Here is a 27,135-nt window from a genome sequence, read left to right on the forward strand (position 1 = left end):
CTCCAGCCATTGAGCCGTGGCCTCTCGAGCGGGGTGCAGGGGGAGGGCCCCAAGGGCATTTGTGCTTCTGGGTGACTCCCCCGCTGCCCTGCCTGGCCTTATCCTGGTATTTAATTAAACAAGTCTTTTTAAACCTCCCCCACCCCCAAAAAAGCCCACTCACGGGCCCTAGAGTGCACGAGCGTCAGTGGTCGCATCACACGGGCTCAGCCGCCCTGCAGCAGGTGGAGTCTTCCCGAATCAGGGACCAAACCTGCGTCCCCTGCGCGGGCAGGCAGATTCCCAACCACTGGACCACCAGGGAAGTCTAGAATACTCTTTTTCAATGCATTTATTTTTACTTTTTGAGACAATTATTTATTTTGTTATTATTTTTAACATTTCCCCACTTTTTAAATCTTGAAAAATTTCAAGACAACAGTAAAAGATAAAGGAGTAGTTACAATTAACATCCATATACTAAGAAGGCACACTCTTAAATCAACAAGTGCAAATATCTAGAAGAAAATGACTCATGAAAGTAATTATTTAGATTTTTTAGATGCCTGAAATTAAATCTCCTTAAAATACCCAAAAAAGTTGCTGATTTTATATAAAATAGCTAGGATCACAAAGAGGTAAGGTTCTTTTCAAAGCTACATTAGAGACATACTTTTTAAAAATGCTGCCATACTGTTCTGTCAATTTTTACTAATCTGTCTATGACCACTGAAGAGGAGATCATCCTAAGCTATGTAGAAGCTTCTGGTTACCACTCAGTATCTATCCTCTCCTTCTTTATTAACAGAACCCCAATTGTGTAGCAAGAAGCAAAGACCAAAAGCAGAAAAACAGTATCTCCCAGTCTCTCCTGCAGCAGAGTTGATGCTGTGATACTGTCTAATCAAGGGGTAGAAAGTAATATCCTCGGAACACCTTTCGGGAAAGTCCCTAAAAGGTATAAAGGCTGAAGTCAGACTGCTAGCAATCTCCTTTTTGCTTTTTTGACCTTCCCCTCTTCCCTGGAATGAGGGCCTGCAGATGCCAGACTCCTGGCACATATTTGAGATGAGAACATGAGGGCAAGGATCCCACTTAGGAGAGTAGAGCATAAAGACAGAAGGAATCTGGGGTCCCTGATAATCAAGGAACCAGTCTACTAAGCCTGGATAGCTTAGTCCCAGACATTTCATGTGAAGAAAAAAAAATCCCAAAATTTGTTTAAACCATTGATTTCTATAGTTACCTTTGGGTAAACTGAACCCTAACTGATCTGCTGGAGTTATTATACAAAAGTTATTATAACCTGCCAGAGTTACCTTACAAAGGTAAGAAGCAGGTGGAATTGGCTAAAATCAATTAGCTCATTTAAATACTCATTTATTATTCCACGCAATCAATCTCTATTGAACAGCTATGCTTAGAGGTAGAAGCACAGAAATACATAAGATGTGGCTTATAGTTACAATGAAGCAACCAAACCAACAATTAAAACCAAGTTTGATGAGTCATAAGGGAATGGCTACCCACTCCAGTATTCTTGCCTGGAAAATCCCAGGGACAGAGGATCCTGGTGGTAGCTAAGAGTCAGACACAACTGAGCGACTGACACTATGGTAGGGAAAGGGTGGCATGCTATGACATCATATAGAAGTATTTAACCCAACCTGTTGGATGGAAGGCAAATGGGATCAGAGAAAGCTTGCCAGGTAAAATGAAATCTAAGTTGAGACCTGAAAATGGAGATGGACATATTAGCCAGCGTTACCCAAGGAAGGAAGAGTACCGCGGAAGAGGAAGCAGCATGGGCAAAGACCCAGAGGAAGCCGGGAGAACGTGACCCGTTACGGGAAGTGCAAGCAGTTTGCCCCAGCTGGAACACACACACGGAGTGCAAGACCACTCTTCTCGGGCACTGCCGAAACCACAGAGGCCGGCCCTCTCTGGCCAGCCTAGACTCTGGAGTTGTTTTATAATTATTCCTTTATTAAAATAAATCAAAATTAAGGGCCAAAAGAGGCAAAGGCTCTTCCAGCTCTCGACTTTGATTCTTTAAATGGCAGAATCGTCCTGCTCCTCCAAATTGGTGGGGCTTGCTCAACAATGAAGAGGATAACAGAGGCTTTGCCCAACACTGAATGACGGACTGAGAAGGGTTAGGCTGACAGATGCAGGAAAGCGTCACAGTGAGACTTACTGCTGGCAAGAATAACACTTTGGCAATAATCATAAAGAAATGGATGGGAAGAGAACACTGCTATAACAGGGGGACAAGAGATGAAGGAGGTCATGACGAGACTGCTCACAATGGAACGCAGAGAAGAGGAAGTGTGCTTTGCAGAGAGATTAGCAGGTGAACTGGAGAGGACTGGGAAGATGCACAGGGGCAAGAAGACGAGGGGAAGGGAGACCTGAGGCGTCTGGCTTGGGAGAGGAAGCACGACTAAGACCCCATGCTCCAGGATTCCATCTCCATCCGTGAGTGGTTTTGGACCTTCACTTAAACCCCATGTGTTTCAGTTTCTGCATCTGTATAGTGGGAATAATAATATAATCTCAAAGGATGTGCGAGGAGTTACATGGAAGTTTTCAGAACAGGACATGGCATATAGAAGATGCTGAATAAATGCTGCTGCTCCTGCTCCTGCTGCTAAGTCACTTCAGTCGTGTCCAACTCTGTGAGACCCCATAGATGGCAGCCCACCAGGCTCTGCCGTCCCTGGCATTCTCCAGGCAAGAACACTGGAGTGGGTTGCCATTTCCTTCTCCAATGCATGAAAGTGAACAGTGAAAGTGAAGTTGCTCAGTCATGTCCAACTTTTAGCAACCCCATGGACTGCAGCCTACCAGGCTCCTCTGTCCATGGGATTTTCCAGGCAAGAGTACTGGAGTGGGGTGCCATTGCCTTCTCCGTGCAAAGTGATATTGACACCATTCACCAAGATAGGGGACACGAGAGGAAGCACAAGTTCTGGGGAAGAAGAATGATAAGTTCAAGTTCAGATACATTCACCTGATCTGCCTGTGGGACACACAGGAGGCAGGTGAGGATACGGGCTGCAGCTCAGAGGAGAGTCTGAGGCTCCTTGATCAACGGTGGTGTGAGGGTGACATCTGAGCCAGGGCCCGGCAGACAGGAAGAAGCAAGCCCTGAGGGGATGGACTAAGATGTAGTAAGATGCGGAGAAAAGAACTCGGGCAGCTCCCAGGGAACACGGACACTCAAGGGGCAGACAGAGCGAAAGGACGGAAGGAGCAGCCAATGAGACAAGAGGAAGACTCACAGAAAACATTCTAATAAAGCTGCACTGTAAAAACTAAAGAAACAAAAGCATGAATGACGGTGAGATGAGGCAGACATACCATCTTGCACAGGGCACCAGCTTAGAGACTGGAAATCGAGAGTAAGGACAAAAAGACCCGAATGAAGAACAGCATTCCCCAAGAACCAGCATTTACAGTTTATTAACACAGTTCGTAAATTATCATAAGAACCCCAGAGTGAAATCTCCAAGTTGGTAAGAGGCAGAGGGCACTTTTAGTGAGCAAACAGTCCAAGCGAACTGCTTTATCAATGAGGCTAAGCCTGAGAAAAATCTCATATTAACGGTCCAAGCGAACTGCTTTATCAATGAGGCTAAGCCTGAGAAAAATCTCATATTAACGGTCCAAGCGAACTGCTTTATCAATGAGGCTAAGCCTGAGAAAAATCTCATATTAACGGTCCAAGCGAACTGCTTTATCAATGAGGCTAAGCCTGAGAAAAATCTCGTATAGTAACCTTAGTGGCCAAGAAAGAATCACATTTTTTAAGGAAAGAAAGCAGAACACAATGGTTTTACTGAAAAATAATCCAAACTGCATTTTGAAAATAAAGTTCAACTGGCCCCTAAGCCAGGTTCAGGTTCAGTTACTTAACCTGAAAAGCCACTTTAAATCACATCACTTTGGGGCCTGGAGGAGAGAGAGATAGCCATTGGTCCAGATTCCAGATATGAGATGTATTCTGGCAAGCCTGCTGTAAAGCAGATAACTGCATCCGAATCAAAGACCACGGCATCCGAATCTCTGGGTAGATAGTTAGGGAAAGTACTGCTCTCTGGAATGTGTTAAAGACACTTACCAGACCATTCATGCGCACACCAACATCTGGGAACCCCTGATCTTTCTGATCAGAAGACCAAGGGATAGAGAAAATGAAAAGCCTGGACAACTGCACACAGCTAACGAAACATGTGGAGCAGTCCTCACACTCTAACTGGTATCAGAATCACCCAGAGAGCTTGTTAAATACAAATTGAGACTACTGTAGGAGTTTCTGATTCAGCCCAAGAATTTACACTTCTAACAAGTGTGAGGTGAGGCTGCTGCTGCTCACCTAGGGACCACACTTTGAGAATCTCTGGTGTGGACTAGTCATTAGAGAGTTTCCTAAGGGCTTTCCTGGTGGCTCAGACGGTAGAGAATCTGCCTCCAATGAGGGAAACTCGGGTTTGATCCCTTGGTCGAGATCAAAAGGGATCCCAGAAAAGGGAATGGCAACCCACTCCAGTATTCTTGCCTGGAGAATCATGGACAGAGGAGCCTGGGGGGCTACAGTGCATGGGGTCACAAAGAGTCAGACATGACTGAGCGACTAACACTCTATGTATATCAACTCAATGCGACCTGTACCCTTGAAGAAAAGGTAGTGCATTTCAGAAATGATGCTGAAAATGAAACAGAAAACATGATGAAATATAAACTTCACACATGTATTCTAAGCCCTTCTGGTCAATTGGAAAAAACACAGAAAGCTGGAAAAGACCCAGACTAAACTAAGCTAGAATGAAACTACAAGGGTCAGGGAGAAGAGACCAAAATGACTGAATAAATACAGACTAAATTCACAAAACAGGGTAGAGACAGCTCATAATTTTAAAATCTACAAAACTCTGAAAAGGTATGGTCAGAATGACAGCATTAGGCAGCTGTTCTGATTATTTGACTGTAAGAAGTCACTTTTAAGTATCTTTTTGTGTTATTTACTCAGGAAAGCTGATCCCCAAATTGTCTTGAGGCTAAATTTTTATTCAAAACAACTTTCAAACATGGTTTCCCATTGGTTCCACACAAAGCCAGGGCAGCCACAGAGAAACATCCTCCCCTCACCACCGCCATGACTCAGACCTTCCGGTATTACATTAGGGAGAACAGCATTCTAACGCTGCTCTGACCGCTCCTCTGCGCTCATGCAGACAGCTAGCTCCTAGCCCTGAAACACTACATTCAAATATATCTTTCTCTCACCAGGTCAGAAGATCCGTAATTGCCTCTGTCTACCTGCTATTTGTCTCACGGTTCTGAGCACAAGTCCAAATCCGTAACGATGAATCCCACTGGCAACATCCCTTTGGGGCTGTCACGCACATTTTATATCATATTGTTTTCACCCCTTTTCAAGCCCATTTCCCACTTGTGGTTGTTCCTGGGCTAGCTCTAGTACCTGCTGTCATTTCCTTCAAAGAAAGTAATACATCCAAGGGTTAGATCCTTTCAATATCCATGGGACTCCTACATCCAGCTAAGCTGCTCCCTCTTCCTTCGGAGCATCTTTGCCCACGTTTTCCTCTTTGTTATATATATTTGCTTTTGGACTCTTCCCACCCAACTCCAAACACCCTCCTGTCTTCCCCAAAATAACCTCACTTCTGAAGGCACACGGTCTGGGTTTCAAACTTTTCAAAGTCAGTCTAAGTATCCTGTCAACAAACATACCACTTTTTAGAGCTTAGAGGCAAAATCAGGCTACCCAGGCAGGTTAATGGTTTGAACTGTCGTTAAGTTTTTTCCCAGGATTCATTACTAGCTATCCTTCACCATAAAAATGTTGATTCTGCTTATGGTCTTGAAACTAAAGCTTCTTAAGACATTAGAGGATCTCTCCTTTGTCAAGCCCTGTGACAAGACACACACACACTAACCCACCTACCTGAAGACCAAAATTCAGAGTTTACCATAATCAAATCCCAAATATAATGTAACCACCCACCAAATAACTAACTTAAAACTTAAACACAGGCTCTATGCTTACTGTCAATTATTAAATCTAGTCTAAAGAAAATGAAAGTGAAAGTTATTCAGTCATGTTCAACTCTTTGTGACCCCATGGACTGTATAGCCACTGGAGTGGATAGCCTTTCCCTTCTCCAGGGGATCTTCCCAACCCAGGGATCAAACACAGGTCTCCCACATTGCAGGTGGATTCTTTACCAGCTGAGCCACCAGGGAAGCCCAAGAATACTGGAGTGGGTAGCCTATCCCTTCTCCAGTGGATTCTGACTCAGGAATCAAACTGGGGTCTCCTGTGTTGCAGATGGGTGTTTTACCAGTTAAGCTACTAGGGAAGCCCCAAATCTTAATTGTAAACCATATATCTGATAAAGAGTTAATATTCAGAACATATAAACACTCCTATAACTCAATAACAAAAAGACACCTTATTAAAACATGGGCAAAAGACTTGACTAAACATGTATCCATATATGAATGGCTAACAAGCATATGAAAAGATGTTTAACATCACTAATCATTATTGAAATGCAAATCAAAACCATGAGACATCACTTCATACCCATCAGGATGGCTATCATCATCAAAAACAAAAACAAAAAAATACTAAAACCCAGTGTTGAGGAGGATATGAGAAACTGGAATGCTTGTGTACTTCCGGTACAAATATAAAATGGCTTGGCTGCTGTGGAAAACAGTAAGGTGGTCCTTCAAAAAATTAAAAATAGAATTAATATGTGACCCCGCTATTCCACTTTAAGATCCCAAACAGCTGAAAGCAGGAATGCAACAGATTATTTACACACCCATATACAAGCAGCTTATTCATAACATTCAAAAGGTGGAAGCAACCCAGATGTCCATTAATGAATGAATGGATAAACAAAAGGTAAGGGGTGTGTGTGTGTGTATATAAGAAATATTATTCACCCTTAAAAAGGAAGGAAATTCTAACAAATGGATGAACTGTGAGAACATTACTCTAAGAAAAATGAGCCTGTCACAAGAAGACAAATACCATATGAATCCACTTCCATGAGGCACATAGAACAGTTAAATTTACAGAGACCAAAAGAAAAAAAAAGAATGGTGGTTGTCAGGTGCAGGGGGTGGGGAGAATGAACAGTTGTTTAATGGCTGTAGAGTTTCATTACGGAAACTGTTTGCACAATGTGAATATACTTATAATACTGGAACTATATGCTTAAAAATCGTTAAAATGGTAAATTTTGTGTTGTGTGTTTTAACACAATTTTTAAGTATACACAATGAAATATTTTCTCATAATGGCCTTAACTTATGAATCTATAGTCATTTTTACCTTACATAAAGTATATTTCTCTTAATATTAACATACATAGAATGATATAATACTGTAGGTGTCTTTTAAAGTAAAGGTATAATCTGATTATAAAATACCTAAAAATATTTCAATATTTATTTATAATATCAATAAATTTATGAAATATGTCTATTTATAAATAAATACTACAAATAATTGATAAATAAAAAGAATTGATGCTTTTGAACTGTGGTGTTGGAGAAGACTCTTGAGAGTCCCTTGGACTGCAAGGAGATCCAACCAGTCCATCCTAAAGGAGATCAGTCCTGGGTGTTCACTGGAGGGACTGATGCTAAAGCTGAAACTCCAATACTTTGGCCACCTCATGCGAAGAGCTCACTCACTGGAAAAGACCCTGATGCTGGGAAAGATTGAGGGCAGGAGGAGAAGGGGACGACAGAAGATGAGATGGTTGGATGGCATCACTGACTCAATGGACATGGGTTTGGGTGGACTCTGGGGGGTGATGATGGACAGGGAGGCCTGGTGTGCTGTGGTTCATGGGGTCACAAAGAGTCAGACACAACTGAGCGGCTGAACTACAAATTAATAATTTATTAGGGTGAAGGTGGGATGATTTGGGAGAATGGCACTGAAACATGTATATTATCATATGTGAAATGGATCGCCAGTCCAGGTTTGATGCATGAGACAGGGTGCCCAGGGCTGGTGCACTGGGATGACCCTGACGGATGGGATGGGGAGGGAGGTGGGAGGGGCGTTCAGGATGGGTAACACATGTACACCCATGGCTGATTCATGGCAATGTATGGCAAACCACTATAATATTGTAAATTAAATGAATTAAAATGAATAAATGTATAAAAAAATAAAAAATATGTCTATTTATAAATAAATACTATAAGTAAATGATTTATTAATGTTTATAAATAAATTTTTAGATTGAAAATATTTAAATAATAACACATTTTATACACAAAGCTTACTTTCTGTAAAATTAATAACTTTATAGGAAGGATTACCAAAGAATGTACATGGCAATGAAAATATCCTATCAAAGTCTAGTATTTAATATTAATACTTTCTTTCATTTGGGGGATTCAAAGAACTTCATAAAATCTCTGAGTACTATAAAGAAAAGATTTGGTCTGTCTGAACCATAAATTGCACAGCTAAGCTTTCATCACAATGTTTACTGAATAATGCTGGACTGGATGCTGCAGTAGCAAAGCACAGATTCCAGGAGCCTCTAAGATCTATCCCATTACTCTTTACCACAAGCTGAATAAGATGCCTGAGGTGCAACTTACTAGCAAATCAAGAAACATAAAACTTGGTATTTGCCATCTAGCTGGCAAAAACAAATTTATCCATCTGCATCCAAGGAAAAATATTCTCATTTTAAATTGAGACACAAAGTTCAAATAACAGTAATTTGATCTAACAACATGCAACTTGAGAACATAAGTGAAAGTTGCTCAGTCGTGTCTGGCTCTTTGTGACCCCATGGACTATACAGTCCATGGAATTCTCCAGGCAAGAATTCTGGAGTGGGTAGCTGTTCCCTCCTCCAGGGGATCTTCCCAACCCAGGAATGGAACCCGAGTCTCCTGCACTGCAGGCTGATTCTTTACCAGCTAAGCCACCACGGAAGCCCACTTGAGAACATAATCCTATGTCAAAACAATATACTAAAACTACCAGCATTGTTTTATTCAAAGCAAAAATCAAGGTGATTGCAATACCTTTAAATCCAAAAATACAAAGATTAGGTGGAAGTATGCTCTCAATTGCATTGGCAGTGTCCATCTTGGGTGGTAGTCACTTGTAAAATTTCCAAATCCTTCCCCCTAGCACTCTGATTCAGATTATGACACACTAGATTTGGCACCTCGTCTTAGTAATCTGAATTTTCATCGTGTGTTTTTAACAAGTACTATAACAACACTTTAAGAAACAATGCGAAACACACCTCTAATAAGATGCAAATTACAGAGCCTTAGAAATATATCTTATAAGGAAATTAAATCTCATCTTATTCAACCTGATAATTGACAAATTGATCAATTTTAATAAGAAAGAATAGCAATATTTACATACAAATAAACAGCATATGCTTCTCTGTAAGCTACAAGTCTAATAACAATACAATTATACTACTATTTGAAACTCAGAGTCACCACTTTTAGAAGTAACTTTCAATATAGTGTGTAAGATTTCAAACACACATACAAATTATACAGAGAGAAACTGGTTTCATTACCTTATTCCTCCTTCTGGTTTTTGATAAAAATTAGAACTTTCCAGATCCCATAGCTCTGAAGAAATTTAGACTACTCCCCAAAACACCCTCTGAGGGGTTTACATTTGCTACCACAGAAAATAGGATGCTTAAAAGAATGCCACCAGAGGATTTAGATGCAGTTCCCAAAGGAAAAAAATCTTTGGGACTTCCTTGGTGGTCCAGTGGCTAAGATGCCACCCTCCTAATGCAGGGAGCTGGGTTCCATCCCACAAGAGTAACCAAGAGTTCACATGTGGGAACTAAGATCCAGCGTTAGTCAAATAACTAATTTTTTTTAATGTTTTGAGTAGAGGAGAGAGTGAAGTCTCTGAGAAAGACTGCTTTGAACAAGATAATGTTCACCTCTATGGACAAAGGATGTTGCCTGTCATTCCAGTAAACAAGCACCAAGCCATCAGCCACTGCAGCACCCTCATTCCCACTGATGGTATGCCCCAAGGGCAATTCCGGATAGAGAAAAACAGGAAGCACCCTGTGCTCTGGATACTGGCCCTAGATAATTAAGATGCATATCTAATGAACAATTTCATTGAGCCCAGATTCTTGCATCTTCCCGTAAGTAAAAAGGCACTAAAATCATTAACTTGCAATGTTTATTTCTGTGATTAGCAGTTATCTTTTGATTGACTACACGTTTTTGTTTTGTTTGTTTTTTTTAAAGCTCAACATGCCTACACATCCTGGCTCCTCCCTTACCTCGCTGGAGCAGCTCCTCAGAGATATCTGAGAGACTGTCTCCCCGGCTATAGTCTTCAGTAAGGCCCCAGAATAAAACTTCATTCAGAACTCTCAAGTTGTGTGTTTTTCTTCCGTCAGCACTTGGATGTGTAAATTCAAGTAGGCTTGTTTTTCTTTAATTTGTTACTGAACATTACTGAACACACATCAATAGTAACAAGAAAAGACATTACCTGTGATTGCTCTCTTCACCAGCCTTCTGCTAGATTATGTCTGCTCACTTCACTCTATCGGAAGGGCAGAAAAGGGTTTTCCAACACTTGGCACTGCTGGCAACTCCCAGAAGAATATTTCCAACTAAAAAAAAAAAGAGAGAGACAGAGACCCACAGTCATCAATAAGCTACAAAAACCCAATCAATTTTTCTCTAGGTTTTCTCCCCTCCCAGCTACCGCCATTTGTTGTGCACTGAATGGCTCTGCCTCAGATTGCACTTATTTTTTTTTTTAATTATTAGCAAAAATTAAATCTTTATTTAGAAGTCTGAATGCTAGCCAAATAGGAGACTCCCACTGGGCAGCAGAAAGGAAAGAAGGATTCTTCTGTCCTCCAAGAGATGGTAAGTAATTATATACTTCTTTTAGAAGAGAAAAAAAAAATGTGGAACTAAATAAACCCATATCCATGCATCAGCAACATAACATTATAATAAGAACAAAATATAAAATAGCAAGAAACTTCATAGCTTGCTTCTCTTTAAAGGTGTGATATTCGCCAAATATTCCCTGGCACTTCTGACCTATTCAAATATTGACAGTTGAAAGTTTAATTTATTGCCATCCCATGGGCAAAGTTTACTTTGGTTTTAGAGACAGGTCTCATGTGATCATGCCTACCTGGGAAGATGTTTCACAGCACAGTTACATGGCTTCCTGACCATACACTGAGAAAAACATGAGCTTGAAGAAGGCTGAGAAAGGACTTCCCTGGTGATAAGTGGCTAAGATGCAGCACTTCTAGGACAAGGCCTGGGTTCCCAAAAAAGAGGAAGCTGGGAAATTGTCCCCCCTGAGACGAACAGTACAGAGGACATAACCTAGAGGTGTCCTAGAGAGCACAGCAAAGAGACTAACCCCAAGCACAGAGACCTCAAAAGGCCGAAAGAAAGTGAAGTCGCTCAGTCGTGTCCGACTCTTTGCAACTCCATGGACGTGGCGGGGGCGGCGGCGGCGGCGCCCGGCGCACTGAGCGTGGCCGAGAGCTACCCCGCGTCCGAGGCCAGGGGCCGCGGCCGAGAGGAGCTACCCCGCGTCCGAGGCCAGGGGCGACGGCCCGAGAGGAGCAACCCCACGTCCAAGGAGTGGCGGCTGTGTGGCCCCAGGAGGGCCTAGAGGAGCCATCCCACACTGAAGGTCAGAAAGGGCAGCGGAAGGAGATACCCCTTATCCAAGGGAAGGAGCAGCGGCTGTGCTTTGCTGGAGCAGCAGTGAAGAGATACCCCACGCCCAAGGTAAGAGAAACCCAAGTAAGATGGTAGGTGTTGTAAGAGGGCATCAGAGGGCAGACACACTGAAACCATACTCACAGAAAACTAGTCAATCTAATCACACTAGGACCACAGTGAAACTAAGGCATGCCTGCGGGGCCACCCAAGACGGGCGAGTCATGGTGGAGAGGTCTGACAGAATGTGGTCCACTGGAGAAGGGAATGGCAAACCACTTCAGTATTCTTGCCTTGAGAACCCCATGAACAGTATGAAAAGGCAAAATGATAGGATACTGAAAGAGGAACTCCCCAGGTCAGTAGGTGCCCAATATGCTACTGGAGATCAGTGGAGAAATAACTCCAGAAAGAATGAAGGGATGGAGCCAAAGCAAAAACGATACCCAGTTGTGGATATGACCAGTGATAGAAGCAAGGTTCAATGCTGTAAAGAGCAATATTGCATAGGAACCTGGGATGTCAGGTCCATGAATCAAGGCAAATTGGAAGTGATCAAACAGGAGATGGCAAGGGTGAACGTCGACATTCTAGGAATCAGCGAACTAAAATGGACTGGAATGGGTGAATTTAACTCAGATGACCATTATATCTACTACTGCAGGCAGGAATCCCTCAGAAGAAATGGAGTAGTCATCATGGTCAACAATAGAGTCTGAAATGCAGTACTTGGATGCAATCTCAAAAACGACAGAATGATCTCTGTTCATTTCCAAGGCAAACCATTCAATATCACAGTTATCCAAGTCTATGCCCCAACCAGTAACACTGAAGAAGCTGAAGGATTGGTGGCAGGAGAAGAAGGGGACGACTGAGGATGAGATGGCTGGATGGCATCACTGACTCGATGGACGCGAGTCTTGAGTGAACTCCGGGAGTTGGTGATGGACAGGGAGGCCTGGCGTGCTGCTATTCATGGGGTCCGCAAAGAGTCGGACACGACTGAGCGACTGAACTGGACTGACTGGACTGTAGCCTACCAGGCTCCTCCGTCCATGGGATTTTCCAGGCAAGAATACTGGAGTGGGTTGCCATTTCCTTCTCCAGGAGATCTTCCTGACCCAGGGATTGAACCCAGATCTCCTGCATGGTATGCAGATGCTTTACCATCTGAGCCACCGGGGAAGCTAATGCAAATGCTAAACAAAGTGAAAGAGGATGCTATTCTAGATGAGAACAGGTGGAAGCCAGAGAAAAATGACCAAGGAAAAAAAAACACATTTAAATAAAGCAATAGACACTATATGTAAATTTTAAGCATAGGAACCATATTAAGTGCCCAATAACTGGGAAAGAAGAGTTAAATAAATTTGACAAAAGGATCTAATTTACTTTACACAATTTTGTCAACCATCAGAAAAATCTGAATTTTAATAAAGTGGGGAAAACATCATGTATCGTATAAAGAAGAAAGAAAACACAGAATATAGTGTTGTAATTCCACATGATCACAATCAACAATGCAAAGCAAGACACAGGAAGCAATTTGTTCTAATATAATTAGAAGTATTTCCCTAACTTTAGATGGGTTAAGGTGAGCAATTCAAGTCAGAATCTAGTACTGATAGGGACAGAGTAAAGGGACAAAGTAAGTGATTAAACAGTCCTGTAGGGGACTATAAATAGAAAATATATGGGAGACCCCTGTAAGTTAATGATTACTCAAGAGAGAAGGCCTGCTTACCCACAAAACCAAGCAGGCTTGCTTAACACACAACCATGCAAGAGAAGAATGAGACGTGCCCCAAAACAACATAACAATGGTGGCATAAACCTCACATCCTGCCCAGTGAGCTCATTAAGTTAATGATCCCTAGGACATACTCTCTGCACACATAAAAAAACAATAATTTGTGCACCTAGCTTGACCATGTAGAGACAAGAAAATTCCCCTGCCCAGCCTGGAGGAGGAGCTGATGATGGAAACATGATGTCTACCCAAGAGAGACAAAGAAGCTCTTCTGCCCCTCCCTACGTTTCCTTTATTATAAAACTGTAGCCCAGTAAGTTCTTAGGGTGTGGCATTTCTTGCCCACACGCTTGTAAACCTCACAAGTGTTCTATTCTAATAAATCACGTCCTTATCTATCGCTTTGTCTCTTGCTGAATTCTTTTCTACGCTGAGACATAAAGGACTGTAATACTGGAGCCCTTCAGAGGCCCCCCTGAAATGACACTACACAGTTTCCGTACAACAAATGTTCAGTCACTAAATCGTTTCCGACTCTTTGCGACCCCATGGACTTCAGCACACCAGGCCTCCCTGTTCATCATTATCTCCCAGAGTTTGTGTAAACTCATGTCCATTGAGTTGATGATGCCATCCAACCATCTCATCCTCTGTCGTCCCCTTCTCCTCCTGCCTTTAATCTTTCCCAGGATCAGGGTCTTTTCCAATGAGTCGGCCCTTTGCATCAGGTGGTCAAAGTACTGGAGCTTCAGCATCAGTCCTTCCAGTGAATATTCAGGGTTGATTTCCTTTAGGACTGACTGGTGTAACAAATATACCAGCTCTTTTCAAAATCTCTGTGTAATAAGGACGCACCATTCATTAACATAATTTTTCTGTAACAGTCCAGTATATTAAAAGATGGTTCCCTAGAAGTCACTATAAGAGGTTTTGTGTGTATGTCTGACCTACAGATGCCTCAAAGGCTTGGAAGTCATTTCTTATAACACATGTTTGTTTTGTGAAAGGGATAAAGATGAAGAGAGGGACCTCAATGTGACCAAAGTCTTCAAAACTGGATACAATTGTGGTAATGCCTGGGCACAGAAAAAGTGTGTATGGGGCCTGAGAGGCAAGGGATAACACTTCACATGCAAATAAACAAATTATTCACATTAAAATTTCTTCAGTGCCTTCAAATCTACTTTCCTCACTCGACTCCGATATTTAGCACCTATGACTTCAAAGTATAATTCATAATCAAATTTCTGGGCATTTCATCTCAAGCAATTTTACAATGACTTACAAGTAAGAGAGAATTCTACTTCTTCCATAATCCCACATGAACTGTTTTATTATCATGTACTAGAGAGAGACAGGCTCTCCCACTGCCTCTTAAGAATTACAGATTGCTTCCAGATGCTTTTCAGGTGATGTCAAGCCTTTTCTCATTCTGTGACTCTTGAATTATGAAAGGGCATCTCTAATTCATGAGAAACACTCCTCCCACTTCAGTATCCATTACCATACATTCTGCCCTTTCGCTCCTTTATAGGCACTCACACACACATGCTTTTACTTGGGCAGCAAGGCATCCCTATGTATCAGGAAGGGCTTACTGAGAATCACTTATATTTTACCAGCAGGATTCCGCCAGCAGCCACGCTTTGAGACTTCAAAAGGAAGCTGAGCTCCTTGAGAGTAATGCAGAGGATAACATGGAAAGCAAGGTTAAATGGAATTAAAGTGAATTGAAAGGACTCTCTTAAAATTCACTGGGTCTTTATAATTCTCTCTTTGTCACTTCCCTTAAAAACAAAATACGTCTCCTGCAAGTAAGGGAGTGAGGAGTTGGCAGTTCACAATTGAGTCACACCCAAATCTCTGCCCAGACAAGTGCTTTCCTTCTAACAAAACATTCTACCTCCACTTAACAAAATCAAATTCAAGTTCACAATCCTTCTATGCAATGGCTATGTCATTTCCCTAATTTCAAAAGAGGGACAAATTTAAACCTCATTTGCAGATGGCATAAATTCAGTGAATTCAGACCTCTACTGTGCTGAGTTCAGAAATCTGCTAATAGGTGGGGCATGCACAAAAAGCATAGCAAACCATCAGATGAATGCTGTGCAGGTTGTGGGCGGAGAGGGGAAGATAATTAACAGCCACACCACAGATTTCTCCCTGATTCGGCAAAATGAATGCAGAGGGGCGTTTTTATAGGGGGTGTGGATTTTTCCATAGCATTGGATTAATTGACCCAAACTATAATCAAGTGCTTTCCTGGAGAGTAATTAACAAATCAATCAATCAAGTACAAGCCTCAAACAACTCAAGAAGTTTTCAAATTTGTAGTGTTGACGATGAGCTGATTATTGAATAATTTCATTCTCCAAAAGAGCTGAACTGAGACAGGTTATGTGAAAACTTGCCGATAAGAACAAAATGTTCTGCTGAGGCCCACAATCTTCCCTGAATCCACTCAAGCATATTAATAATAATTCAAGAGTCTTAAAATGGATGGACCTAAGCCCAATCCATGAATTTCATAGGTGAAAAAAATAAAGCACAGTAAAGGCAGGGGACAGGGCTTCCCAGCTGGTGCTAGTGGTAAAGAAGCTGTCAGACAATGCTGGAGACATAAGAGATGCAGGTTCAATCCCTGGGTCGGGAAGATCCCCTGGAGGACAGCATGGCAACCCACTCCAATATACTTGCCTGGAGACTCCCATGGACAGAGGAGCCTGGCGGGCTACAGTCTACAAAGACGCTGACACGACTGAAGAGACTTAGCATGCACACGGGAGGTGGCGTGTTCAAAATTAAATGCTGGTAAACAGGGAAGACAGAAGTAGAAACCATATCTTCTCTACATTAAACTCACAATTCCTCAACTCAGTTCAGTTCAGTTCAGTCGCTCAGCCGTGTCCGACTCTTTGCGACCCCATGAATCGCAGCACGCCAGGCCTCCCTGTCCATCACCAACTCCCGGAGTTCACTCAGATTCATGTGCATCAAGTCCATGATGCCATCCAGCCATCTCATCCTCCGTCGTCCCCTTCTCCTCCTGCCCCCAATCCCTCCCAGCATCAGGGTCTTTTCCAATGAGTCAACTCTTCGCATGAGGTGGCCAAAGGACTGGAGCTTCAGCTTCAGCATCAGTCCTATAGATTTTGCCAAATTGCCCACAAAAGAGACTACTGTTTTGCACTCATTCTGTCTACAGAACAGGTTATAAAATTTCTTAATCTCTGCCCATCAAACAGCAGTAAATGGAACCTCGGTTTAGTTGTAATGCGCATATCTCTTAAAATGAGCAGGTTCAGCATCTTCTCAATATGTTTGAAAGACACCATTATTTTTCTTCCTATAGACTATCTGTATCCTTTGTCCATCTTTCTACTGGGTTGTTGGAACTGTTCTTATGGATCTGCAGAAACTCTTCATTAGGGAAATTAGTCCCTTTGCAGTATGAGAAGCAAAAATTTTCTCCCAATTATCTTAGTCGTCTTTTATGCAGGATTTTTTTCTGTTAGTTTTCTAAAGTAATCAAGTTTATCAATCTCTTTTACGGCTTCTCTTTTTTCTCCCTTACTTAGACCACATGTACTCCAAGATTATAAAATAACTTTCCCATGCTTTTTTCCATAAAATATTTTTAAAATTTCTGTTTAACATAGATCAATTTTGCTTAACACTTGAGATACTGTTCTAAATAGCCTTTTCTTTCCCCACTCCAGACGGCCACCTGGTTATCCGACCACTATTTATTGAACAGAGCATCTTTCTCCAATTAACTTGAAATGCCATCTTTTGTCATGTACTAAACATGACATTTAGTAATACAAATGTTTCAATTATTATAATGTTGCAGTATGTTTTAATCTCTTCTCAGAAATGGCCGAGCTGTTCATGCTTACTTATTTTTCCATATGAGCACAGAATAAGGTTGTTTAGCCCCTGAAAATCTTGTTATTTTAGTGGAATTGCATTAAACATACACATTAATTTAAGGAGAACCAGCATCTCTATATTCCAGAATATGACAGGCCTCATATCATTTATGTATCCCCTTCAGGAGCATTTTTTAATACCTTCATATATATCGTACATATTTTTTAAGTTTATTCTTAGGTATTTAATACTTTTTTATGGTAATTGTTTTTTCTTTCACTACATTTAAACTCTACACATGGACATCACCAGATGGTCAACACTGAAATCAGACTGATTATATTCTTTGCAGCCAAAGATGGAGAAGCTCTACACAGTCAGCAAAAACAAGACCTGGAGCAGACTACAGCTCAGATCATGAACTCCTTATTGCCAAATTCAGACTTAAATTGAAAAATGTAGTGAAACCCATTACCCCATTCAGGTATGACCTTTATCAAATCTCTTTACCATCCCCAAGAAAAAGAAATGCAAAAAGGCAAAATGGTTGTCTGAGGAGGGCTTACAAATAGCTGGGAAGAGAACAGAAGAGAAAGGCAAAGGAGAAAAGGAAAGATATATCCATCTAAATGCAGAGTTCCAAAGAAGAGCACTGAGAGATAAGAAAGCCTTCCTCCGTGATCAGTGCAAAGAAATAGAAGAAAACAACAGAATGGGAAAAACTAGAGATCTCTTCAAGAAAATTAGAGATACCAAAGGAACATTTCATGCAAAGATGGGTACAATAAAGGACAGAAACAGTATGGACCTAACAGAAGCAGACGAGATTAAGGAAAGGTAGCAAGAATACACAGAAGAACTAAACAAAAAAGATACTAATGACCCAGATAATCACGATGGTGTGATCACTCATGGAGAGCTAGACATTCTGGAATGGGAAGTCAAGTGGCCTTAGGAAGCATCACTACAAACAAAGCTAGTGGAGGTGATGGTACTGCAGTTGAGCTACTGCAAATCCTAAAAGATGATGCTATTAAACTGCTGAACTCAACATACTAGCAAATTTGGAAAACTCAGCAGTGGCCACAGGACTGGAAAAGGTCAGTTTTCATTCCAATCCCAAAGAAAGGCAATGCCAAAGAATGCTCAAACTACTGCACAACTGCACTGACTTCACATGCTAGCAAGGTATGCTCAAAATGCTTCAAGCCAGGCTTCAACAGTATGTTAACTGAGAACTTTCAGATGTATAAGCTGGATTTAGAAAATGCAGAAGAACCAGAGATCACACCGCCAACATTCACTGGATCAAAGAAAAAGCAAGAGAATTCCAAAAAAACATCTACTTCTGGTTCATTGACTACGCTAAAGCCTTGAACTGTGTGGATCACAACAAACTGTGGAAAACTCTTAAAGAGATGGGAACACCGGACCACCTAACCTGCCTCCTAAGAAATTTGTATGCAGGTCAAGAAGCAACAGTTAGAACTGGACATAGAACAATGGATTGGTTCCAAGTTGAGAAAGGAGTATATCAAGGTTGTATAATGTCACTCTATTTAACTTATATGCAGAGTATATCATGCAAGATGCCAGACTGAATGAAGCATAAGCTGGAAACAAGATTGCCAGGAGAAATATCAATAACCTCAGATACGCAGACGACACCACTCTTATGGCAGAAAGTGAAGAGGAACTAAAGAGCCTCTTGATGAAAGTGAAAGAGGAGAGTGAAAAAGCTGGCTTAAAACTCAACATTCAAAAAACGAAGATCATGGCATGCAGTCCCATCACTTTATGGCAAATAGAGAAACAATGGAAACAGTGAGAGACTTTATTTTGGGGGGCTCCTAAACCACTGAAGACTGCAGCCACCATTAAAAAGCACAGATATCACTTTGCTGACAAAGGTCCACAGAGTCAAAGCTATGGTTCTTCTAGTAGTCATGTATAGGTGCAAGAGTTGGACCATAAGGAAAGCTGAGAGCCAAAGAATTGATGCTTTTGAACTGTGGTGTTGGAGAAGACTCTTGAGAGTCCCTTGGCCTGCAAGGATATCCAACCAGTCAATCCTAAAGGAAATCAGTCCTGAATATTATTGGAAGGACTGATGCTGAAGCTGAAACTCTAATACTTTGGCCACCTGATGCGAAGAAGTGACTCACTGGAAAAGACCCTGACGCTGGAAAAGATTGGAGGTAGGAGGAGAAGGGGACAACAGAGGATGGATGACATGGTTGGTTGGATAGCATCACCAACTTGATGGACCTGAGTCTGAGCAAGCTCCGGGAGTTGGTGATGGACAAGGAAGCCTGGCGTGCTGCAGTCCATGGGGTGGCAAAGAGTCAGACATGATGGAGTGACTGAACTGAGCTGAACATTTAAACTAGTTGCTAGTATACCCAAAAGGTATGAATGTTGACATATTATTTTGACATCCAGGCACATTTATAAATATGATTAATCTTTATAGTTAATTTTTCATTTGATTCCATGGAGGATTCTAGTTGTATATTACTATCAAACCTCTCTAACTTCTTTTTCATTCTATTGTTCACCTGCATTAATTTGTGATTCCAAAATACCATTAATAAAGAGTGAAAACAGTAGATATCTTTATTTTGTTTCTGATTTTAATGGTCACAAATTTCCTGTTAAGCCTGAGATGTTTTTTAGGTTGAGAAGCACATAGTTTACTAAGGATATTTTCCTACATTTTGAGGGTTTTAAAAAAGAAATCAATAATCAATATTGAATTTTATCACATGCCTTTTCTATAAAAATGATATGATTTTTTCTATTTCTATTTAACAAGATGATGAAGCTCTTTAATAAGCTTCATACTACTGAACCTTTCTGCATTCCTGCGACAATCCTCACTTGTTCAGGCATTTTGTGCTTTCAGTGCAAAATGCATATCAAAGGTCATCTCACCCCATCCTCTAAGCCAGCTCAAGAGGTGTGCACTAGCACCACGGCTGCACTGGCCCTCACCCCCTGTAACCCCGCTCTCCCGGCTGCTCTGCCTCTTATGAGATCATCTATCCCCAGGAATCCTCAAATACCCTTCCGCTCTTCATGTACATCTCTGCCGACACGGCACCTCCACACAGAGGCCCTCTCTGTCTACTGTCAACCGTGTAAAACAGACAGGAATCACCTTCCTACCTTGTCACTCTATCCCTGAACCCGTTCTATTTTTCTCTGTAGCAACCGTCACCATCTAGCATATTATATTTCACTTCTATTATTTTATATTCCATCTCCCCAGCAGCATGCAAGCTCCTTTGAGAGCAGGAGTTTTGTCTGCTTTGCTCACTGCTCATTTTCCAGCATCGAGGATAAGCCTGGCACACAGAAATTACTTAATATTTGTTGAATGAAGGAACAAAAAAATGAATGAACAAATGAACACTCATTTTATAGACAAGAAAGCTGAAGCTTAAAGAGATGAAGTCAAATCATACAGTGGCAGAGCTAGGACTGAAACCCAAGTCAAACTTCCAACCCCCTGCCCTTTACCCTTGAAACAAATGACAGGTGATTTTAGGCCACAGAAAATGCTCATATATCTTATGAATACTAAAGTACGATTTATGGGACTTCCCTGGCAGTCCAGTGGTTAAGACTCCATGCTTCCCATGCACGGGGTACAGGTTTAATCTCTGGTCAGGGAACTAAGATGCTAGTTGCTGCAGGTATGGCCAAAAAAATAGTAATTATAAAAATGAAGTGCAAGTTAGAGACGCCATTGAGAGATGGCCCTGTACTAAATGAATTAAGTAAGCAAAAGAACTAGAAGATGGCCTCCCCAGACTGGTTCTGGAGCCCAAAGGGGTAATCTCCAACACTACACTGTCCAACAAGGTCACCTTTAGCCATGCAAGGTTACTGAAACTTGGAATGTGGCTTCTGCGACTAAGGGACTCAAAGTTTATTTCATTTTAATTAATTGAAGTCTAAAATTGATACTGATTCAGTTACTAGAACAACTTGGGTGTAAAAATACTTTTTCAACTCTACATTTTATACAATCTCAACAGAGATCAAGCATTTCTGGTGAAAAGTGAACATTCAAATATAGAGGTGCTTTAAATATAAAATCCTCACCAGAGTTCAAAGATGGAGTATGAAAAAAGAATGTAAAAGGTCTCATTAATAATATGTTCATTTTTAAAATATGCATTTGGTTGCGCCGGGTCACAGCACATGGCATCTTTCATCGCAGCCTGTAGGTTCTTCAGTTGCAGCATGCGACTTCTTAGTTGCAGCCTGTGGGATCTAGTTCTCTGAGCAGGCATGGAACCCAGGCCCCCTGCATTGGGAATGTGCAGTCTTAGCCATTGGACCACCAGGGAAGTCACCAACAATATGTCCATATTGATTACACATTGGAAAAACAACACTTTGAACAGATTAGGTTAAATAAAATACATTACTAAAATTAAAAAAAAAAGAAGAAGAAGAAGGTAGCCTCTAAAGAATTCCCGGGAAAATACGGTCATTATATTAAGGCAGCTCTCCTCTCTCAACACTTATGAGCCTCACAGCAAGCATCCCAAGGCTCTGACCTTCATGCACACATGTCCTTGGGTAGCCAGAGGGCAAAACTGGATGTTTCAAGGCCAAATGGTCATTGAACATGCGCGTACTACTGGAGCCGGCAGACACAGCGCCGGAAGCACACACTGCCAGGCGCTAGCCATACTATGGCCAACAGAGACACCAAGCGCCTGGCTTTGAAAATTATTTGCTTGGGACTTCCCTGGTGGTTCAGTGACTAAAACTCCACACTTTCAATGCAGGGGGCCCAGGTTCATCCCTGGTCGAGGAATTAGACTGCACATGTTGCAATCTCATCTAAACATCTAACCTAAAGACCCTGCATAGTGACTGTGGTTTAGTCACTAAGTTGTCTCCACCTCTTGCAACCCCATGGACTGTAGCCCAACAGGCTCCTCTGTCCATAAAATTCTCCAGTCAAGAATACTGGAGTGGGTTGCCATTTCCTTCTCCAGGGGATCTTCCCCGACCCAGGAATCAAAGCCAGGTCTCCTGCATTGCAGGCAGATTCTTTACCAACTGAGCTACATGCCACAATGAAAATCTCCATGCCACAATGAAAAGCTCCATGCCACAATGAAAATCAAAGATCCCAAGTACCCACAACTAAGATCCAGCACAGCTAAATAAATAAATACATTCTTTTCAAATAAAAAATGTATATGTACTTAAAATCAAAAAAAGAAAGAAAAATTATTTGCTCCTTCAAAGCCTAAGACTCTCTTTTGGTTTCAACAGGACAACCTATCATCAAATACTCTTCACAATCTTTTCCCTCTGCCGTCACTGGGACATTTTCTTGAACCAACTTTAAGCTAAAAACAAAATTTCAGAAATCATTTCTGACATTAAACAGTATTTTTATTTTTTATTTTTTTTCCCAGCATTCAATCAAACCCTGTATTTTAAATCTGTGGGGCTGATCCAACATTGCAATGTGTCACATTTAATTCCATCAGTGTACAGTGTAATGAACAAAGATTTGAGCTAGTGAGGCATAACTAAATGTTTTGAACCTGTGAACTGAAAAAGCAAGGCTCATTTGTGTTATTTCTAAATAGTAAATAAAATCATTTCCAACATCCCACTATCAAATGACAGTAATTTTTCTACCGGCACACACTTGAGGAACGCCACAAAAGGACTTTTCTAACAGTTCGTTTTATTGTTGTGCATAACCTTCTAAATCTCTCTCTGCTGGCTTCTATTCAAAGATGAATGGAAGGCAGTAAAATTTATGGAAAATGTATTCAACTGCTTAAAATACATCAACCAAAAGAAAAAAGATTTTAAGGCTGTATTAAGTCGGGAAATTATATCTCCTTCACTGAGTCTCTGATTTCAATGACAGGGGACAAAACCGACAGATCCGTCAAGTTCCCTGTTCCCTCCTATACAGAGCCCAGTTCTCCTATTTCAAACTCTCACCTTGGTCAAGGCCAGAGTAAACACCTGTCTTTCACATTTTTACACAACGTCACTTTGTGTGCCACAAATACAAGCTCTCATACCAAGGAGGAAGCAAATTCCGGTACACGGAACAAATTCCCATTAGACCAGTCTGTTGACTGTTCCCTTGACTTTCTCAGCTGTCAAGATAATGAAGGGAAGAAAAAGATCTTTCTGTAAAACTGTAATATGTAACCTTATAAGTGTGCCCTTTAAGCTATTCACACAGAGAAAGGTTAAATAAAACTTCAGTTAAGGTTTAAAATTGAGCTAAAAATATTATTTTCTAGCACTTGAGCAACATATTGCAAGATTTTACTAAAATATGAGTATTAAAGTGAAGTCAACCAAAGTCAGTTCTTACATTTTCATGGATCAAGGAAGAAACTTTAGAGGGATTTTTTTTTTTAACTAACATTTCAAAGATACCATACTCGGTAAAATAAAAAAGAAAATGACAGCTGAACCAGTTTAGAAATGCCTAACAATAGAGAAGTGAGGGAATTTAAACAGAATAACTATTTTAAACTATTTGGCTTCCCTGGTGGTTCAGCTGGTAAAGCATCCGCTTGCAATGCAGGAGACCTGGGTCCAATCCCTGGGTTGGGTAGATCCCCTGGAGAAGGGAACAGCTACCCACTCCAGTATTCTGGCCTGGAGAATTCCATGGATGGGGTCTCAAAGAGTTGGACGGGACTGAGCAACGTTCACTTTCAAAGACACTGGCATTCAACTTCTCGGTTTGAGTCCTTGTGTGCTTGTGTAATGTAACATGTGAAAACAGAGAAAGGAGGGAGTCTAAATCGTGTGACTATTTTAAAAGAAGACTGAAGTCTTTACATTTAAAAAAGAGGAGTACTGACCTTCCCTGGCAGCCCAGTGGCTAAGAATCCATCTGCCAATGCAGGGGCCCCTGGTCTGGGAAGATGCCACGAGTACCAAGACATCTAAAACGACTGCACGCCGCAGCCACTGGCCTGCACGCCCCGGAGCCCGTACTCTGCAGCGAGAAGCCCACGCACCGCAACCAGACAGCAGCCCCTGCTCACAACCGGAAAAGCCTGCACGCCGCAGCCAAGACCCCACGCAGCCAAATAAACAAATAAATGATAAGTAACTTTTTTAAAAGAGATTAGTTCTGAGAAATATTCACCTCAATAAAACTCAGCTTAATATAGGAAAATAATACATTCATATTGCATAATACCATTTTAAATTTCACTTAGCCTTTCCCTATGACTTCCAGGGATCTCTATAAATATTGTCCATTTACCACTATACAAGGAAAAGGCACTGCTGTTATCATTTTCAAATACATAAGAGATTTAAGTAACAAAAAAAAAAAGAGAAGAGATATGAAGTTTCAGGATATTTCAAAGCAAAGAAAACAGGAAGTATACTTTTTCGGCTTGGGTTTTTTAAGGCAATGAGGGTGAAACATACAATAAAAATTAAAATGTACGCAATATAGTTCAGGCTTAAGTAAGCAAACAGTCCTGGATTTTATTGGCCAACAGTCTTGCCACACACTTGCTGGAAAAACACACTTGACAGAATGCCAAATTCATACTCCAACATTCAAAAATACAGTTTTATATCCAATTTTATACCAACTGCATGTTTTATAATTCTAACAAACAGACTAACATCAAGCATTACCACTCTCATTTCTGTCTTTGAATCACAGAAGCAAGAACTATTGAGAAGCGTGAAGTAGCTGACAAAATTCTAACTTTCATATGAAATCTCTAACTGAAAACATTAAGACAAAGAAGTGAGAGAAGTCACTACAAAAATACTGAACAAGAGGGAAAGACCCACCATTTTCAGAGGTGGGCTCAAAAAGGAATGTGCAGTCAGCATCCTTGCCAGTCACAGGGCACACTGTACATGTCTCTATTATTGTTTATATTTTTATCCCCCTTGGTCTCCTTCAAGGCACGGACCTGGCTTTATATATCATCCTGGCCTATCAGCTACTGAATTCACATAAATAAACCAAGTGCTGAGTCAATTAACCTTTCTTAAATTCTCTTGACAAAAAATATTCACAGTGTTTGTGTTATGCAAATTTCATCTCAATTAGAAAGGTACCAAAAGAAAAGCATGGCCTGAACACATGTTAAAAGCTAAATGGCAGGAAAAAGGTTTTTTTCACTTATTGAGGCAAAAGTATTCTGAAGTCAGATCATGAGTCACTGGACTCTAACGTAAGGTGATATGTTTTACAATAAACAATAAGCCATGTAATCACATAGGTTATTTATTTCCTAACTCGAAATATGTCCAGACTCCTCAACTCTCCAGACAGGTGAATATACAACCTCAAAACACCTCATCTTCTGAGTGGTGTCTGGGACAGCTGACTGACATGCTGTCGAAACCTACTTTACTTCTTTATTTAGAGGCAAACAGATTCTATAATACTAGGTTCCACAGTAGGGAGCATGAATTGAGAGTGCTGGGGTTTCATCCTTACGAAAAAAAACACAGTAGTGTTTTTTTAATTAAAGATTTTAAAATTAAAAAAATAAAAAACTATAAAAAAAATAAAATAAAAAAATAAAAAAATTTAAAAAAAAAATAAAAGAATGATCCCAGGAGACATTCAGAGTTAAAAGGAACTTGAACTTTGCGGAAGTATGGAGGCCTGCTTTGCCTAGCCTCAGGTATTTGAATTTATTTTGCTTCTTCCAAGGAATGTGAGACACTACCATGAGTTGAGGGACTAAACATGGCTCCAGAGCTCCTGACCATGCACCTGCCCTCATCTCCCTTAGTCTTCTTGACACCCGCATCCATCGATTCCTCTGAGATCAAAGCAACAAAAAATCCCACACAAGTGAAAATGTGATCTTTGGCCTGGCATTTGAAAGGTCAGGTCCACACTAGCCAGTGTTCAAGGCAATTATCTATAATATAGGGCTTCCTTGATAGCTCAGTTGGTAAAGAATCCACCTGCAATGCAGGAGAAAATCATGCCCACTGTCTTCACCTCACAAATTAAAATCCTAAAGCAAAAGGGCAAAGTGGCAGCAGACCACAGAAGAAAAAGAGAACTTTAGTAGAAGAATGCAGAAGACAAAGATATTACTATTAATCTATGCAGCAAAAGCAGTTCTAAGAAGAAAGGTCAGAGCGATAGACCTCAGAAAACAATCTCAGACAACCTAACCTTACACTTACAGCAACTAGAGAAAGGAGAATTAAACAAAATCCAAAGTTAGTAGAAGGAAAGAAAGCATACAGGTCAGAACAGAAATAAATGAAACGGGAGACTTTAAGAGAGAATAGCACTGAAACATGTATAGGACCATATGTGAAACAGATGAACAGTCCAAGTTCGATGCATGAAGCAGGGCACTCAAAGCTGGTGCACTGGGACCACCCAGAGGGATGGGAGGGGGAGGGAGGTGGGGGGGTTGGGACAGGGGGACACATGTACACCCATGACTGATTCATGTCAGTGTGTGGCAAAAACCACAGTATGGTAAACTAATTAGCCTCCGATTAAAACAGATAAATAAATTTAAAAAAAAAAAAGAGAAAAGATCAAAGAAACAAAAACCTGGTTCTTTGAAAAGAAAAAACTGATAAACCTTTAGCCAGACTCATCTAGAATAAAAGAGAGAATGCTCAAATCAATAAAAATCAAATACGAAAAAGGAGAAGTTAAACCAACACCACAGAAATATAAAGGATCAGAAGAGACTACTACAATCAATTATACATCAAGGAAA

General features: G+C 41.0%; 1 protein-coding gene across 4 annotated transcripts in view; it reads right to left on the minus strand.

The window, feature by feature from the left end:
• Positions 1-27,135, minus strand: part of FHIP1A (FHF complex subunit HOOK interacting protein 1A) — a 305,419-nt gene that overhangs the window by 212,574 nt on the left and 65,710 nt on the right. For all 4 annotated transcript variants that reach the window (XM_052655131.1, XM_052655122.1, XM_052655124.1 and 1 more), the window contains exon 2: positions 10,550-10,673. The gene's annotated coding sequence lies outside the window, so the exon portion shown is untranslated. The remainder of the gene's footprint in view (positions 1-10,549; positions 10,674-27,135) is intronic.

This window comes from Budorcas taxicolor, chromosome 17 (assembly GCF_023091745.1).
Source record: "Budorcas taxicolor isolate Tak-1 chromosome 17, Takin1.1, whole genome shotgun sequence".
In the NCBI taxonomy this organism is placed as follows: Eukaryota; Metazoa; Chordata; class Mammalia; order Artiodactyla; family Bovidae; genus Budorcas; species Budorcas taxicolor.